We start from the raw sequence: 19,545 nt of genomic DNA, 5'->3' as shown, positions 1-19,545 counted from the left end.
TTCCACAAAATTACTGAATCGTGTTGCTACCACTGTAATTAAAAGAGAATCATTGCAACAATAATGCGGATAGACAACAAAAGCAGATTTTCAATTATAAACAGTCTTATAGAAAACGTTGATGGAAAACAAACACACACAGAGAAAGGATTTAAAATACGGGGAAACCAACTTCCGAATATTCGAGGGTTTCTTTATTGTTTTTACAAACAATTCTCGTAACGTGCTCGTGTGTTTATATTGTATCTAATTTCATAAATGAACTGATGCTGATTACTAGTGTCATCATACAAGGAATAAAACTGCGCACGGAATTCCTAAACACGCTTATGCATAATTAACGCACAATACCTGTTTTACTATGCTTCGTGGTTAAAAAAAAAAAGATAATATTGTATTTGTAAAACATGCAATCATTTCAACATCATTCGGTGAATAGCCTACTAGGGATTTACATTTCCCGGGTTTATCCCTCAATCCCGGGAAAGCAGGAATTAGCGCAATTATTTTCGGTTATCGTAAACATATGAGCAATTTAAATAAATTTAGAGGCATTTAATAACAGATAAAGTTTCAATGTAAAAAGTTATCAATATTTAAAGTTTATTAACTAATATCATTAATAATTATGTGTTTAATTAATTTGTTATTAATCCTTACAGCGGCAATCCCGAGGTATCTCATCTTCTTAAAACCCTCTCATTCCAGCAACCCCGAACACAGCTGGCACTATACAGAGATCTTTGCCCGATAACATGTTTTTCTTCCCCCCCCCCATCCTGTCAATCAAGTGATAGAGGACATTTTGTTCAAAGTCTGATAACTGAAGGGTAGAGAGAGAGAATGTTTTTCCTTTTCGTTCAAGGTAGTATACAATAATGCGTACAGCATAAATAACAGAAAAAACCCAGAGTTTTCCTCTCCCTTGTTTTATTATTATTTTGTGGTTGGAGGGGGGGGGGGAAGCATTTATCAGCCCACGCAATCGGGGAAAAAATATTCTTCTTCAAAATAAATGGCAATTTCTAGAAGTTTTAGTGATTTCCACTGTGGCAGTTATAATGCGGGTCAGGAAAAATTTAAAAACCACTTCAAATTTAAAAAAAAATAAATAACTCATACATTAATTTGTAGAAATAATTGTTTTCCTTCTCACCAAAGGTTTGACTCCAAAACAGGTCAATGTTTCTTGAGGCGGGTGGGAGGACAAGAGTTGCTATTTGTCGCACGTTGCCAATAGTGTTTTCAGCCTAAAATACTATTTGGTAATGGGTGCGATTAACAAATTATTATAATTAAACTATTACAATCATAATATTATCATTAATTAGAAGAATTGTCGCAGCAAAACTGGTTTACAATTAAAAAAAAATTTTGTTATTATAATGCATCATTTGTTTTAAATAATGCAATTTTATAAAAAAATATTTTTAGAAAAATTTATTAAATTACAGAAAAATTGAGTTTCCCCCTCCCCTTTTGGAATAACTTCATTAATTTTAGAACAATTCTTCAAACAATTTGAGCTAGGTAGTTTTTATTTTTTCTTATTTTTTAATATTTTATTGAATTAGTTTTGAAACAAAGATTTGCCGTTGCAAAAAGTCTCCACTTTCTGTACTTACAGCAACCTTTCAGTGGAGAACTAGTTAATCCTCCAGCATAAATTCTTAAACCACCTGTAAAATTCCACATTTTTGTAATGGAGAGTAAGCTTTCTTCGATTTTCAGCAAATGCAAAGATAGCGGTATAAGTAGAAGTGTTTCGTTGAGGAAATCACAACTTTACAAAATATCTAGGCTTGTCAGTGCTAAAAAATGAGGTTTTCAAGAAAGTGAGATATCTCGTCAATGTCGCTTCAGGGATGAATAAATGAATTCAAATGAATTTAGAAAAACTGACTTCAAGGGAATTATTTACTCTAGATTACCACCGTCCGACAAAAATTACTGGAAATTTTTTCAGCATTAGAAAATATGCGGGCTTGACAATGCTAAAATAAGAAGCAAGAAATTGACGAGATATCTCGTCAATACCACCTAAAGGGTTATAAAAATACTGTGTGTAATTCATTATATTAATAATTTATAAATGCGTTAAATTTTATTCAAAATTTATGGATTGCACTTTTCAAAATGCATGCTTCTAGTAATAAAAACTTATTAGTCATATCTAATTCAATACAGAAATGTGATCTGGTTTAACCTTATTCTTCTTCCGGGATCCTGGGAAATGAGTTCTGATTCCCAGTTGCATTTTAGGTGATCCCGGGAGAAAAATCCTAGTAGATACATTTCCGGAATGAACATAGAATGAGAATATTATGTTGGATAATTCATATTTAAACGTGTGTTTAAGGTTGGGTTTTGTTTAAACTCGGATACATATTCCCGAAATGATTTCGATTCGTGTTGCAATAGTTTCTGTAATAATCAGCGTGCTAGGAAGTTAGTCGTTAATAATCCTTCGAATAACTTAGTGACGCAACGACGTTTTGAAAATGACATGCGAGACGCGTTCATTCTCAGCGACGACGTATCATCGGATGTGATTGGTGCATCTTCTCGCTCTTGACCTTAGTTTCGGAAATCGTGGTGCAAAGTTTAATTGACAAGCCAATTACGGATGATGCATAAGTATGCCCGTGAACTTCAATTAATAAGAACTTGAAAGCCAGACGCTTGGATGCGTCACTTTGTTTCCCCTTGAAATGATGCGAGGTATCTAAAGTTGGTGTGTTATCATTGAATTCCTAACCCAGTGCTTCCCAATCTTTTTTTTTTTTTTTCGTACCTCTAGCACAGCCAACCTGAACATTGATTCTTACCGGCACACACACAAACACTTTGTTATAATAAATACTTCGTAGTAATATCCTGTGAAAATGTCAGTTATTGTAGATAAGATTTGCAGATAGCATCTATACAGTGTTCTCAAAATATGCGGACATTATATACATATATCAATTGCCATTAATATAAGTTTTGTACATTATACAAATAAATACAAATACATTGAACATTGAAAGACCGAACAATCCCCCGCTTCACATCTTAGAAAGATTTGAAAGCGTTACCGAAGGTTGTGTAAATGTAAATACAAAGGCGATAAAACACAATAGGCAAAATTCCCAACAAGGAAGCTGAAAAATAATCTATAAGAAATATGAATGTCAAATATATCTAAATTACATCAAAAATACAGCAACGCAATAAGAGCAATAGAAAAAAAAGTACAGTGACCCAATAAAAGAGCAATATCTTACAATCATAAGCAATATCAGAAAACCTAAAGCCACTTACTAAAACACATCTCGCAACTCGTTCAAAATACCTCTACGGCACTTCTAACGTATTGGTACAAGTTGGAATGTGGATGTACACGTTGTGAATCTAATGTGAAATTTGTTTCTGTGTAATGCTTGTTATACTGCTGTCATCTGCCATCTATTTCCCGAACTATAAGTAAAGTGTAATGATTGAAGATTTGTATCGTTGTGGTAGGTAGAAAACCCAAGCCCCTCGTCAATAAGAATTCCCGAATCGGTAATCCTACTCGAATCTGGAATAACTCCGACATTTAACTTGTACGTGGAACGTAGGTTGTTCGAACAAAAATGAGCAACTATACACTTGTCCAAGCTGGAAATCATGCTCCGATTGTCAGCCCATGCTGCAATCATATTCACGTTCGTCTGAAGTCTATCCCTATCGCTTTGATTTCCGACCACCCACATTAGCTTCACTTCATCTGAGAATTTGCTCACAATCCCATCGATACCCTGATCTACCCTATCAATAAAAAGTGAAAAGAAGTGATAAAGGACACGTCCTTGAGGGGACTCAATTCCCCATTCACTATAAACTGCTGTGTCCTATCTTGTAATCACGATTCTACAGTTCAACAAGTTGCCCCCAATCCCAATCTCATATAAACGCTTCCAGAGTTCACCATGTTGGAACCGATCGAATGCCTTCTGGAAATCAAAGTAAACTGTTGCTATCAACTATCAACGTTGGCACTTTTTTCCCCCCAAAGCCTTAGTCACGTGATCATAGAAACGAAGAAGTGAGGAGTAATACTGTCACTAATATTCATACTCTTTAATTCATAGCTTTGCATGTGTGGGAAAACACTTTTCAACTCATATTGCTAATATTGCACATGTAAGTTTTTGATTTCGCTCACATATATATATATATTTTTTTTTTTTGAAAACCATGGTAGAAATAAATGATATTTAATAATTTTTTCTCATGAATAAAAGTATTTTAATAGTATGAAAAACATTTTATATTATTAGTTTCCCGCCTTTTCCTTAAATCAAGTGGTCTCCAACCATTCAGACATCGTGAGCCAGATTCAAACTTCTTACGAAGCCTACGGAGCCCCCACACTAAGTCATACTGCAGTATTTCGAATTTTAAAATGGAATCCAGATTCAGAAGTACTTAACGTAACATACAATATCGTCTTAAATGGCTGTCCAACATGAGCCCGAATAGAAACAAGGGCTCCAATTATTTGAAAATTTTTATTTATTTTGAACTCGTTCCTTTCACCAATTCTAAAAATTCTTTTATTAATTCTGATATTACTTTGAACGATCCTGTCATTGTTTATTTCAATAATTCTGAAATTATTCCTTTCAATATTTCTCGAAATTATTTTTCTTAAATTACTCCGAAATAATTTCTTTCACTTTTTCTGAAATTATTTCTGTCACTGAATCTGAAATTATTATTTATTTCACTAATTCTGATTTTTTTTTTTAATTTCGGGTGTTTTCAAACATTTTTGTAAATTTTGTAATTATGTATGCCTTTTTGGATGCAGACTTTTCTCCGCTGAAAAATGAAATTAAGGGCCCTCAAAAAGTGTTTGCCACCCTCAGTTTGTTAAGACGGCGCCCTGGTAATGTTTCACATGCGCATCGTTAATGATAATTGGGATTGGTTTTTATCGATTTTTTTTATATTTAATTCAATCATCTTTCAATGTTTCTTAGTTATTTCCTAAAAATGGTCGGTGGATCACGGCGAGAAGTTTCGAGGGCCATATTTTGCTCGCGATCTATGCGGTAAAAGTCAAGTCTTAAATTGAAAGAATAATCAGCACAAAATGAGAACTTGAGCACGGGGATTTAATTTTTCTTTTCTTCGAAATATAAGGCATATCTTATGCACGGTCAACTTTTCCATACTCCAGTGCGATGTTGAGCTTCGCAATATGAATGTTAATATCGAGTGCAGTGCGTAAAATACTCATTAGATATTCATAATTTAGACTAGACCCCCCCCCCCCCAGAGCTTCCAAAACTTTTTGTTCCATTGCCTTTCTTTAGTATTTTTATCTCATCGCCTCCTAACTCAATCCAACCCACAGGATCTTACGTCATACCCGTAACTTCCATCGCCCCCTCAGTGGACAATATTGAAACACTGGACTAGAGTTTCGTAATTTAAAGGCTAATTTTAACAGTGAGGTACTTTAATGGCAGACGTAATATTTGCAATGATTTTATACCTTTTTTTTTCCAACTAGAAAAAAGCTGTAGAGTAAAGGTTAATCACTCGGACATATAAAAGAAATCACTAAATGTACACTATATGAAAAAATTTCGGCTTTGATAATGCAAGGTTCCCCCCTCAACACTAGTGGGAACAAAGCCGAAAAAAAATACTGTCGAAATGCTAGTGAGAAAGTGCAATATGATGAATAATTGATATAAGTTGAATAAGCAATGCAATTTTACGTCTTATAGTTACTGAGTTGATAACCTGAACGTGACAAGACCAGTCAAATAACCAATATTAGCACAATAAGACTAATATATGGTTTATTCTTTTATTTTCGTTCTCGCGACAGCTAAAAGCCGAAGTAATACAGAATATCATGGAAGTTAATCACTAAATGCACTTGCTTTATTCGGAAGGATCCCCTTGAATACTCTTTCCGAGCTATGTAACGAAGATAAGGTCCGAGACCTGAAAAGATCGGGAACAGAAGAAAAGAAAGGTATGGTAAACATTCCATCATTAAGTATTCGGACAGTTCTTTACTCACGCAAACATACTCGTCGCTATCATCACCATCATCATGTATCTACCGAAACCTGGAGAAGATAGACAAAAAAAAAAAAAATAAAACTCAGATCGGGTGAAGATATACAGAGAATAGGTACGTACCCGTTCGCATACGATTTATACCGCGCTAGGGCCATCCACTGGAAGCAAACACACACACATACGCACAAAGAAATAAACAAAGAACAGTATTATTATCTTCTCTCGAAGCAAAAAGATTTCTCCTACTCCTTCTCATCAAACGGGAAAAAAAATCAAGAAAATAAAGCTAAGTGAGATATCAAAGAAAAGGAAAGCAAGGAATCAGTGCTAAAGCAAGGATCCTATATGATGGAGCGAAAATTATTGGGAAGGAAAGACTTATATAGGATCAATCCCGATTTTTTTTTGGGGTATGGCGAATGTTTAATGCGAAGGTGCTCAACCTTTAGGAGAGGGCGGGCCACTTTATTGGTTTGAAAATATGTCACGGGCCACTTAAGTGATCTGCAAATGTCTCGCGGGCCACTTAAGTGATCTGCAAATGTCTCGCGGGCCGCTTAAGTGACCTGTTTATGTGCCGCGGGCCCTTTAAGTCATGTGGAAATGTGCCGCTGCAACACCAATTATAGAAGATGTAGGTGGTGTTGGCTGTGGGCCGCTTGATTAATCTGAAAATGTGGCGCGAGTAACTTAACTGCTGTGCAACTGCGCCATGGGCCGCTGAAATGGTAAGAAACCGTACCACACGTCAGTGATTTGTAAATATGTCAACCAGTCACTTTAGTGATTTGTAAATGTGTCGTGAGTCACTTTAGTGATATGTGTCGGAGGTCACTTAAGTGATATGGATATGTGTCGGAGGTCACTTAAGTGATATGGATATGTGTCGGAGGTCACTTGAGTGGTTTGTAACTGTACCGCAGGACGCTTAAGTGCTCTGGAACTGTGTCATGGGTCACTCAATAATCTGTAAATATGCCGCGGATATCTTAAGTGATCGGTAATTGTCTCGCCTAGTTGCTTTTTTGCAAAATTATGTTTGAGGTGACGGGCCAAATCAGATAATTCGGAGAGGCACATTTGGCCAGTGGGCCATGGATTACACTATAAAAGTTGGATAAAAGTTCTTTTATAGAACTAAAAATGCATCCAATAAGACTATCGGTTGCATTTGCGCGAATATAACCGGTACAATTATTGGTTGCATTTTTCAATTTTCATAAAATAACTTTTATCAAACTTTTATAGTGTAATACCGGTCTTAGGCACATATGGGGTTTAATGCATCCATGTAAATGAGAGGTACGTATTCTCGTACTGCCATTGCACATATCTTTTCTATTATCAGAGTTCCTTCTTGACTCTGATATAAGACATCGACGAAGCTTTCGGTGAACATGCAGCACAGTCGAGTTCCTACAGCAGGGGTCTTCAACCTTTCAGACACGGCGGGGCAATTTGGAACTTCCCATGAAGCCCGCGGGCCACCAACTCATGTAATTTAGTGACATCTTAATTTAGCGATGGGAAAACTGATTTTGATATGAAAAATATTCGATAATTGAACAAAACCATTATGTTTTCACAAAATAATGATGATAATTATGATTTCATAAGAGCTATTTACTTAAGGTAATCCGAATACGTTGAAAACGTCATTTTGGAAGAAAATATGGATTTTCATTTTTTTATTTTTTATAAAAGCCCTAATTGTTATAATTCCAAAACGAGCCTTGTTTTGTTTATATGATGTTTAGAATCAAAGTTACGTTCACTTTATTGTTGCGTTTTTACATACACGTAATACGCGAATCAAGACTTTAAACGTGTTTTACGAAGAATGCTATTTTTGACATTTTACTTAACTTTGTGACATGATTTGTACAAATTGGTGCATTGCATCCTTACGAAATATTAATGTGATATTTTGCTATATATTGTTGAGGTTATGAACCAAAATCTAAGGTCTATCATATATATTTTTTGAATAACAGTGTTTTGTAGACAAAATGTAGGATGAAATTTCAAAAAATTCACACGTACTTAAACATATTTTAGTGTAACTTATGAACATATCATGCAATCCTTTAAATTTTGATTCATAACCTGCACCATTACTAGCTAAATGCACTGTAAAAATCACAAAGAATTTCATTAATAAAATCTTTTGCAATCGTATTTCGAATATTACATGAATTTTGCCTGAAATTTGACATAAAAACGACTTTTTCATAGAAAATATAATAGATAGACCAAAATTTGTCACTGTTTTCACCATTTCGAGACACTTTCTATCAAAAAATGTATTTAAAGTTCACTCCAGAACCATTTTAAAGAAAAGTGACAAGAAAGATAGTCGGATACCTTAAGAAGAACAACACAACTTGAAAAAACACTTTCGAATTGTCCCCAAGGTAACTTCACATAATATAATTTTCTTTCAAATTATCGAAATACTGTAGTTTGCAAAAAAAAAAAAAAACACATTGAATCGTTTTATTCAAATAAGTGTTTTTATTGTATTATAATAATTATTGCAAATAATAATATCGTTACATGAACACTATTATAAGAACCATTGATTTCGCTTAATATATAATGAAATAAAAATTATTTGTTTTTCAATTTAATTTCGTGTTTTTCTCAAAAATATCCCAAAAATTTGTGTTTCTTTAAACAGATAGAGTTTTCATTGAAGTAAATTCTAATAAGGTTATTGATTTTTTTCCCCTTCAGATGTAATGAAAAATTGTGGAATTGAAAGGAATAATACAAGTATGCAACGCGCACTGAAGTGCTATCGAAAAAAAAAAATGCAATCTTATTGAAAGAGAGAGAAACTTCCGAAAAAAATACCGACTATTCTTATTGTTGGTTAGTGTACTTTGACTGTGTTGAGATATCCAATTTGTACATAGTGCTTACTTACAAGCATTCTTTTATTCCCAAGTACGTCTCCCACACAATACTCCAACTAATTTCATTATTCTGAACAAATAAGGTGAAAAATCAAACAGACATGAAATAAGAATCTCTAGAAATTTATTATATTTTTAAATTTTATTAAACAAATGAGATGACTAAAAATGAAAACTTCGTGAAAATGAAAAAAATATAATAATTCAAAAATTTTTCTTTCTCCATATTCGGAAAAATAATTTTACACTTATTAATTTTCGTATTTGAATAATAATATTCTGATCTCTCTTTTATACTCTTTCATAAAACTATTTTTCGTGAAATGATATATTGATATATTATAAAATTAGAAAGGTGTAAAAGAAAGAGAGAGGAAATTTCACAATTATTAAATCAAATATAAACTTTTTCGTTACCATTATGTTCAAGCGTACATTATGTGATAAATAAAATAAAATTCGAGAAATAAGAGAGAAGATCAGCTAACTGTATCATAATAACTAAATAATAATAATCACATTAAAAATTGAATCTATTCATATTTGTGAATTGTTTGTGAAAGTTGTTTTATTTCGGAAGTATCTTTTTTTTACGAATTGTTTCATAGATATTAATTCATGGCAATTACAAATTATATTTCCTAACATAATTTTTTATAAAATTAATATAGGTATATTCCTCACATAGTCCTAAATGTGTATCACTTTTATTAAAATGAGACTGAATACATTCATCTGAAAATGAATAAATCTATAAATTTAAAAATTTATTTTAGAATTTGCTTTTTTCGTAATTTTGAATTAAAGAGCATTTTTTCATAAATTAAGTTAAAATATTAAAGTGTATATTAAATTTTATTAAAAAAGTTCATGAGAGACTTTGAATTTCAGAATTTGATTTTTTCTCATAGTATTGAATTTAAGGGTTTAATTTTTTTCTCATAATTGTAATTTAGGAATTTGATTTTTTTCTCGTAATTTTGAATTCAATAATTTTTTTTCTCGTAATTTTGAATTTAAGAATATAATTTGTTTCACATTTTAGTACTATAGATTTATTATACTCATAACTTAAAATACTCGAGAATCAATCTAAACCATTTTTAGCATGTTTCTTTTCATTTTAATTTGTTCAATAAATTATAAATGAACGAAAAGAATGTTTATGTTGTCTGCAAATACTTTCTGTTTGTTTTTTCTTATTTCAGAATCAAGTCCTTCAATCTGATATTTTATTATAACTTAATTTTGAATGATAAAAGAACATAAAGTAAATTAAAAACATTTGGAATTTTGGAATTATAAAAATCAGGTAATACAATTAAGAATACTTTTCTCTGATTGTACAGTACGTCACGTTTCATTAATTTTATAAGAAAATGAATTCGAAAATTGGAAAAGAAATGTGTAATTTTATTACAATTTAAATATTTTTCTCATGAAATCAAAGCAGACGGACGATTTTGCGACAAAAACTTCGGGAGTTTCGATTTGTTTGGATTGTAACGAGTCAACACAAGTACAGCCACCAAAAAAATCTAATTTAATTTTTTAAATTGTGTATATATGCTGATGTAAAATAATTTCTAATATTATTATAATTAATTCCAATACGTTCTTCAAAAATTAGTTTTGTTTTTATCTAGAAATTCATTCTCAAACAATGTCGAATGAGATTTATTTCTCTTTTTGTGATTTCATGGATTGTGATTAAGAAACAAAAGAGGATTTTTGACTAAATTAATCAAAATATACACGAAAATTTAAATTACACGTTAAAAAAATCTTTAAAAAATCTAATTTAAGATTTTTTAAATAATTTTTAAAGTTAGTTTTAATTAATTTTTCCTTATTCGATTGAAATTCATATATTTTTAGATTTCACGCGTAATTTTTAAAAATCCTGTATTAGGTATTGATCGTTTTGTGTTCCGATCATCTGTAACTAATAAGAACAAACATCCAAACTAATAAGGAAAAAAAATCTGATTTTCATCTCAAAACTTGGTGTTATGGAAATCTGATAATTATGAAAGATTTTTGTATACAGGGTGTAATGTTCCTCACAGTACACGGTCCATTCGGTGAATACATGCAAAGGAAGTTCAAAATCAGCCAGACCAGCACGTGTAGATGCGGCCATCCGGGAATCGTGATACACTATGTGACACAGTGTGAGTACACAAAGGGATACCATTTAGAGGTGCCACCGAACGGACGAGAGATCTTGCGGAAACGGAAAATTATTTTACAAAGATCTGCAACGAGAAAACTACAAGTCTTGGGCTATTTGATGAATAATAAAGAAACTATTTTGATAATAACTGGAAGCAGTGAACATTCCACTGCTGATTTGGAAGTAGAATCTGAAACAGATTCAATATAGAGGGGTGCACTTAAGCTCCTAAACCACAATATTTAAGTAATATACCTTGTATAATTTATGAATGCTTTTGTATATACACTTTCACATAGTATGATGGTGGTTTTGTAACCTTGAATATTTGTATGAGCTCATTATGGCATTTGTTTAGAATATATGTGACGTACATAGCAATGTTTATGTGTATCAACAATTATTATAAAAAGGGAAATTTATATTATGTAAATAGCGTATATTATATAAATATATTATGTAAATATATGTGTGGGTAATTCAAATATGATCGCTGCCACCCAGCACTGTGAACGGAGGCTGTGTTTGATTGTTCCCGCCGCACTTTTATAGTATGATAGTAATTTTGTAACCTTGAATATTTGTATGGTGATACCCATGGTGTACCCAATATTACCTTCATAGTAATGTTTATGTGTATTCTCAATAGTATAAAAAAAGGGAAATTATTGTAATATGTAAATAATGTTTGTGCGTGAAATTCAAATGTGAATGTCCAGCACTGTCAACGGAGGCTCTGTTTGATTATTCCCGTCGCAGTACAGGCTCTGTGTGTTTTTTGTGTGTGTATGCTGCATATTCTGTAAAAGGAAAGGCAAACAAAACTGCCCTGCACTGTGGGCGGAGGGTTTGTTTCTTCGTTTCCCGTCACAGTGGAGGCGCTGTGCATATATATATATTTTGTATATATAGTGTATTTAGACCATTCTCAAATCTCTCCCACTTCAACATACCAACTTCCTCTTCTTCTTACTTGCCTCACAAGTCTTTTCCACACTTCTTTCGGAATCCCTGGCTGCGGTCTCCGGCCCTTATGTTCCACTGGGCGCACGTGCAATTTTTCTCCCTAGTCAATTGGTTCAGCTGTCCATTTCAGTCAAATATCTTGTACGTTGCATCGAGTTGGCTGTCTTCATGGGGAGAACGACGCGAGTGATTCGAAACTTGCGATCACGGGGCAAGGGGAGCCACCACTATAACTGTTTGCTAACTTTTCCCACACAACTCTGCCTTTTGAGGTAACGGAAGTAAGGTGCTTTGCATCAGTCCGGGGTTGTGAGCGGTTCTCTATCTATCTATCTATCTATCTATAATTTAAGATTAATTGAAAACAGCTAGATTTTAGAATAAAATGTTGGCAAAAAGGAAAAAAAATATTTCTGTTCACATATTTACTATAACAGTCGTTGTTTTAAATAAGTAGAATTAGCAACTGTCTTACGACCGTTTCATGTTTATTCAATTTTATCACATAGTGTAAACTTATGCGAAAGCTGAATTAAATTTTATAAATTTGCATAAAGACACCTACCTATACATTCAGCAGTATTATTCTAATCCCAGCTAATTCATTTTTAACTTTTTTTCGTCGTCTGGAATGAAATGTATCGATACGAAATTTCAACTTATCAAATTCAAGATCATTATTTTTAATAACGAAGAAGAAATTTTCATTAGGAAATAAATCCTCTTAGATTCAGACGAACTTTTGTCTTCCAGGATCTTCATCAAAAGCATGCTAAGGTAAATTAAAAATTATCTTGTTTGCAATTATTTCTTCGAAATTATATTCAAAGTTATTTTGCAAAATTGAATTGAGCGCAAACGGGAATATAAAATTCCTTTTCAATTCTGATATGCATAAATACCAAAAAATACCTGTAAAACGTTAATACGTGTGTGTGTGTGTGTGTGTGGGCGCGCTTCCATTTAAAAAAATATTAATTTTAAAATCTCACGAATGCTTATGAATGAATAAAATATCGCCGCTCATATGTTTTATTCATATTTTATTTCCATTCATTCAAAAAACTAAAAAAAAAACATGTTAGGGGTCATTGAAGTATTGCGTCAGCATCGATGGGAGGGGAGTTTTGGGCTTGATGACTTCTAATGATGGGGGTGGGAGGTTTAAATGTTGCTTACGTCATCAACCACCTTTTATAATAAAAGGTGGTTATTAATGTAAGGTTTCTTAATGGCATCTTACTCGAGGTGTCACAATCGAGGGAAACCTTTCGTTAGTTTATGGGCACCTGAGCTAATATTCTCCCTAGTGATAAGTCCTCTACAGAGCCACTTTAGCGATCTCCAAATGTTCCACCGATCCTTCAAGTGGCCGCGAAATGTGTCCAGGCCGCTCAAGTGCACTAGAAAAGTGGCACGGGCCGCTTAAGTGAGCTGGAACTTTGTCGCGGGTCACTTAAGCGATCTGTAAATGTGCCGCTTATTTAATTTTCACAAAATTTGGTTTGAGGTGGCGGGCCACATCAGATAACCCCGAGGGCCACATTTGGTCCGTGGGCCATGGGTTTCACGGGCCGCTTAAGTGAGCTGGAACTTTGTCGCGAGTCACTTAAGCGATCTGTAAATGTGCCGCTTATTTAATTTTCAAAAAATTTGGTTTGAGGTGGCGGGCCACATCAGATAACCCCGCGGGCCACATTTGGTCCGTGGGCCATCTGTTTTCCTTTTATGACTTTGACGGTGGGTCGCCTACTTGCGCGATAACGCCCGAGTGGCACAGTGATAAGATGCTCGTCTTTCACTATGAAGGTTGTCGTCGAAGTCCACGGGTTCGAATCCGGGCATAGATCGTCAGAAACGAATTATTTTCCAAACGAGCCTGGGACGACAACCGATAGATGGCGCCTTCATTTCCCACCCAATTCCACTGGTTCGAAATTGCCCTATGGCGGTATGTCATCCGAGCTGGCGTGCAGTAAAGTAGTTGGATCGCAATGAATTTCTTGAAAAGAAAATTTCAGTTCATAGCCTTGAGATTAACAGAAAATTGATGATAATAACATGCAAAGGTATTTTCTTCTAAAATTTTATTTTAAATATTTTTGGCATTTAAAAAAAATAAATTTTTGATCGTCTGGGGAGGAGGGGGTGCGAGCTCCCCTATGTCCCCCTGCTTACCTGATCCCAATATGCATCAGGAGATGGGGGGGGGCAGAGATGACGAAATTTTGCTGGTACGCGAGGGGAGGTCAGTGGCGTGCGGAGGTTAAAAATTACTAAAAATCTGCTGATATAATACTTGAACGGCCCCCTTATAGAATGTATATCTGTGGTTTTTACGAATAAATAAGCTAAATAACTCAGTTTTTTTCATAAATTTTACTGCACACACAAATTTTTTTCGTCTTCTAAATGTAAATTTCTCCTATTCACTATGATTTCTTCCTAAAATATTCTCCCACACCTTTATCTATCTGGTACACACACACATATACCATTCCTGTGTGTATAATATTACAGCCCCCAAGGAATTTCTCGTTACAGTCGGCAGCAAAAACTCAAATTGCAAAACACCAAACACACATTTCCTAAAACAAACATGGCAGTGAAAATCAGAAAACTTTTGAAATATTTGTTTCATGTTGAAGTTCGAATGCTCTTCAATTTTTTTTTCTGATCCCATAGTTATGCAAAAGAAAAGGAACATGACAGTTCAAAAAGCCTTTTGATATATCTATTACTATCGATGGTGTTTATGATTTCTCATGAGATACGGACTCATGTAGTATTTATAAATTTACAAAATAGGAGACTCCTAACTAGAAATTGGCTTGACGTATTCGGACAGACAAACACATTTTTTGTTGTTTTTCTTCATGAGGCATGTTTTTGAAAATAATATGGTGTATATTTGGATGTTTTTTATGAGAAAGGACCATTATTATTCATACAGAACGATCTTTCATATGGAACAAAAATATTTTGAAAATGTCAAGGTTGATTCAAATTGTTTGTCCATAGGACTATTTTTTCAACCGTTGACTTTAGAGAAAAGTATGCACACTTATAATTACAAAAAGTTTTCAAATGGCAAGCGGTTTCTCAAAATAAGGAGAAAATAATAAATAAAAATATAGAGAAATTAATTTTTTATACAGTGTTCCCGTGTCCTCAAAATCTCAACTAAAAAGTTGTTGCCTTGTCCCTCTTGAGGCGACACATTTCACATGTCTTAGTGCAATATTCACTGAGATATTTTATGGGCATCTTTTTCTCAGCCACCTCGTGGGGTTGGGCATTTTGCCTGTTGTGGCGTTGTATTTGTATTTATTTGAATTAAAAAAATGGAGAAAGAACAGCCTTTTATACGATGGAAAGAAGCGTCGTTCGTTAGTTTATGTATATACGACCTCTCAAATATATTACATTTTAAGAAATCGCGTGACATTTGAAAACTTTTTGTAATTTAATGTATACTTTTCTAAATTCAATGGCTGCAGATATCGGACAAACGATTTGAATCCCCCTGTAGGCCTATACAGGGTGATTCAGAAAAGATGGGGAACACTTTAAGAGGTGACAGTACCCACCAATACAAACAATTGTTATTAAAGAATGTGTGGTCAAACATGAAACGCAAACGCGCGTTTCGAAACGACCATTTCGCAAACGTTAAAACGGCATTCCTGTTGAAATTTATCGGTAGAAAAAGAACACCATGCATGCAAATGTAACCTGGGGTAGAAGAAGAAACCGTATACAAATCTGAGTCACATAGAATAAAAGGCGCGGACGACAGCCCTGTGAAGTTATTTCAGCGTGCAACCGCGCGCACGCGCGCGTTCTAACAGTTGTGACGTACGGGATAATGGCGCACTTCACATTTACGGAGCTACAAACGGAAGTATCACAGAGGCAGCCAGAATGTACATTGAGCGTTTCCCCCACAAGTAGTTGCCCAATCCGTATTACTAAAGTGCGCCATTACCCCGTATGTTACAACTATTAAAACGGTTGCACGCTGGAATAACTTCACAGGGCTGGCGTCCGTGCCCTTTTTTCACTGTGACGCAGATTTGCATACGGTTTCTTCTTCTTCCCCAGGTTATATTTGCATGCATGGTGTTCTTTTTCTCCCTATAAATTTCAACAGGAATGCCGTTTTAAACGTTTGCGGAATGGTCGTTTCGAAACGCGCGTTTGCGTTTCATGTTAGACCACACATTCTTTGATAACAATTGTTTGTATTGGGGGGTACTGTCACCTCTTAAAGTGTTCCCATCTTTTCTGAATCACCCTGTATAGGCCTACAGCGAGGAATGACCGAGTGAGTGAGTGACAGATTGGTTAGTGTTGATGAGTGAGCAAACTAGCTAGTGACAGAGTGAGCGTCCTAGAGATAGAGTAAGTGAGCGACTGAGTGGTAGACTGAGCGATCTAATGAGTGAGAGAGTGACTGACCTAGTGAATAAGTGCGTGACTTGCTGATTGAGTGTGCGACAGAGTGACCGGCCTAGTCAGTAAGTGAACAACCTGGTGATTGAGTGTGTGTGTAACAGAGTGATCTAGTGAGTAACCTAGAGAGTAAATGAGCGGCCTAGAGATCAAGCGAGTGAACTACCTACTGAGAGAGTGATCGAGTGACATAGTGAGCGATATTGCGATTGAGTATCCTGGTGAATAAGTGCGTGACCTATTAAGTAGGTGAATGATCTGGTGAGCAAGTGAGTGACCTAGAGAGTAAGTGAGTGACCTAGTGAATGATTGATATAATGAGCGACTCACTTATTCATTTGTTCACTCCTGACTTATCAGCTCATTCGCTTACCCATTTGCTCATTCGCTCTCTCACTGTCTCATTAGCTCACTCACTGTCTCATTAGCCCACTCGGTGACTCATTTTTTTTCACTCAGTGAATCATTTGTTCACTCGCTCATTCATTCACTCACTCGTTCACTTTTTCACTCACTTGTTATCTCATTTGCTCACTTGTTCACTCACTTGTTATCTCATTTGCTCACTTGTTCACTCACTTGTTATCTCATTTGCTCACTTGTTATCTCATTTGCTCACTTGTTCACTCACTTGTTATCTCATTTGCTCACTTGTTCACTCACTTGTTATCTCATTTGCTCACTTGTTCACTCACTTGTTATCTCATTTGCTCACTTGTTCACTCACTTGTTATCTCATTTGCTCACTTGTTCACACACTTGTTCACTCCATCATTCATTTATTCGATCATTCATTCACTCGTTCATTCAGACACTCGCTCATTCCTTCACTCATGCTGAACTCTTGTCGGAGAATCGAATTTTCCTAGCGGTGAATTGTGGTAGTGAAAATTCCATGGTGGTGAATTGTTGTCGGTGAATTTTCCGTAAACCGTGAATTATTGGGCTAGTTCCGAAATATTATCAAAATATAGTCGCGTAGGAGAATAACTTGGTAAAACCTTGTAACTCTCTGAACCCGTGGCCTTCAAGACTTTCGCAACCTATTTTCTTGGAACGTCTTTGTTATTCAGTCAGAGCAGTAACTAGTTCTTGTAAAAGCCTCGAAAAGATGAGACTTTTGCCTCAGCCTCCGTTTTTGTTAACGATAATGCCCGTGTAGTAGATCCTATGCCTCTATCTCAGCCTCGAAATGTCTCGGGGAACGTGATTAAAAGACTCTTTTCCTCTATCACCTTAAAGACACCCTAGAAAAGAATGAGCGAGAATCTCTCTCCTACGACAACAAACACATTTTCGTTGCGAGTTTTCAAGAAGAGAATCGTTTGCGTGTGTATAACACGAGAGAGAGAGAGACGCTTTAACCGAGATTATAATCTTTTGGAGGCCACATAGCCGTTTATCCGCAATTCGGGACTCGGTTTAAAACACGGAATTTACGACGGGGACTGCCCGTTGATCTCTTTCGCTCCGGCCCTTATGCAAATTACTTCTGGAAGAGGATTACGCGGGATCTGTGTTAGGATCCATTGGTTTTCAAATTTGAATTTATGAGCGTGATTTTTCCCATAAAAAGGGGTTACTTATAGTATTTTTGTGAACATCTTTGTTCGGCTTCTTTTGTTGAATAAATCACTGGTGACGCTTGGATGAGAGTATAGTAGAAAACTCCATTAATAAAAAAACCATTATGTGAATTTTTTTTCGAAATTCGGCGTCGAAAATAAGGTCGGAGGCTAACCAACCCTTTACAGAATAATGGTAATCAATAGAAAGCACAATCAACGCCTCTAGTTTGATAGATATTCCTCCATGGGACACGTGTCGATGTCTTTTATAGGTGAGAAATATTACTGTATTGATTGTGTGTCATCTCATTAGTTATAATTTACAAAATCAGGTTATATCAGTGTCAGGTTATTCAATAGATTTGTGAATCCGCTAATAAAAATTTATCAATTCCTGATACAGCGCCTGCGCCGCTAATGAAATCGCTGGTTAATAAAATCAGCCACTTAGCAAATTCAAGTTGCTAAAACGAAGTCAAAAATCAATACTAATCTCATTGAAAAATTTACGTTTAATGAAATCAACGCCGCCACTTTTCAAAATCAAAACATTTTTGGAATAAATTTTATGAATTTTTTTTTTCTGCATATAATCCGGGTATCATAATACGTTTAAAAAAGAGGAATTTCTTAGTGTGGATTATAATATAACCCTTTGACGACCGGACACACCCCGCTTCCCATCCGCAGTGGTATATTATAATACCACTGCCTTTTATCGCCACATTTTTCAATGAAATGAGAAATAGAAATAAATATTTCAAATTTGTTAAAAATACTTTTTAAAAGACATAGATGGCGCGTAGGTGCGAGTAAGTAAAAAAAATCGTATTTTTCCACACAAAAACGTCTAAAACAAACCCTTCCATCCTTAAAGATGTCATTATTGGCTAATGAAATACTCAGATGATTATACGCCGCTATGGACTACCCAATGATATTTGCTCCTCGATGTAGTAAAATCTGCATCTGTGGATTATACGCAGAAAATTACGGTACTAAGAAAGTTAAAATGAATTATCCGGTCTCATTTTTTGCATTTAGAAAAATAGGTTCCTTTGGGACGTTCAAAATCATTTTTGTGAGAGATTTTGGACCGTTACCATAAAGGGTAGAAGTGTAAAAAATTCATCGTATTTTTTTTTTACTTCACTTATTTTTGTTTCGAAATTTAAGTTTTTATGCGTAGTTGTAAGAATCAACAACTTAATCGAAAATTTCAGGATAAAAGTGATTTTAATATACGGCGGAGGGCACTGTATTGGTTAGTGCACTGGTACATGCTACATCATGCATAAGTGTTCGAGGCAATCGTGTTGAATCCAGTCACGGTTCTGACTGAGAGACGCGCGTGTGTTCATTCGCGGCTAAAACTAATTTTCGCAAGTCCCTT

Source organism: Pholcus phalangioides, unplaced genomic scaffold (assembly GCF_987345545.1).
Source record: "Pholcus phalangioides strain wild (caught in Gottingen) unplaced genomic scaffold, Ppha-v1.0 ptg000015l_1, whole genome shotgun sequence".
NCBI lineage: Eukaryota > Metazoa > Arthropoda > Arachnida > Araneae > Pholcidae > Pholcus > Pholcus phalangioides.
Note: the sequence above shows the minus strand (reverse complement) of the source record.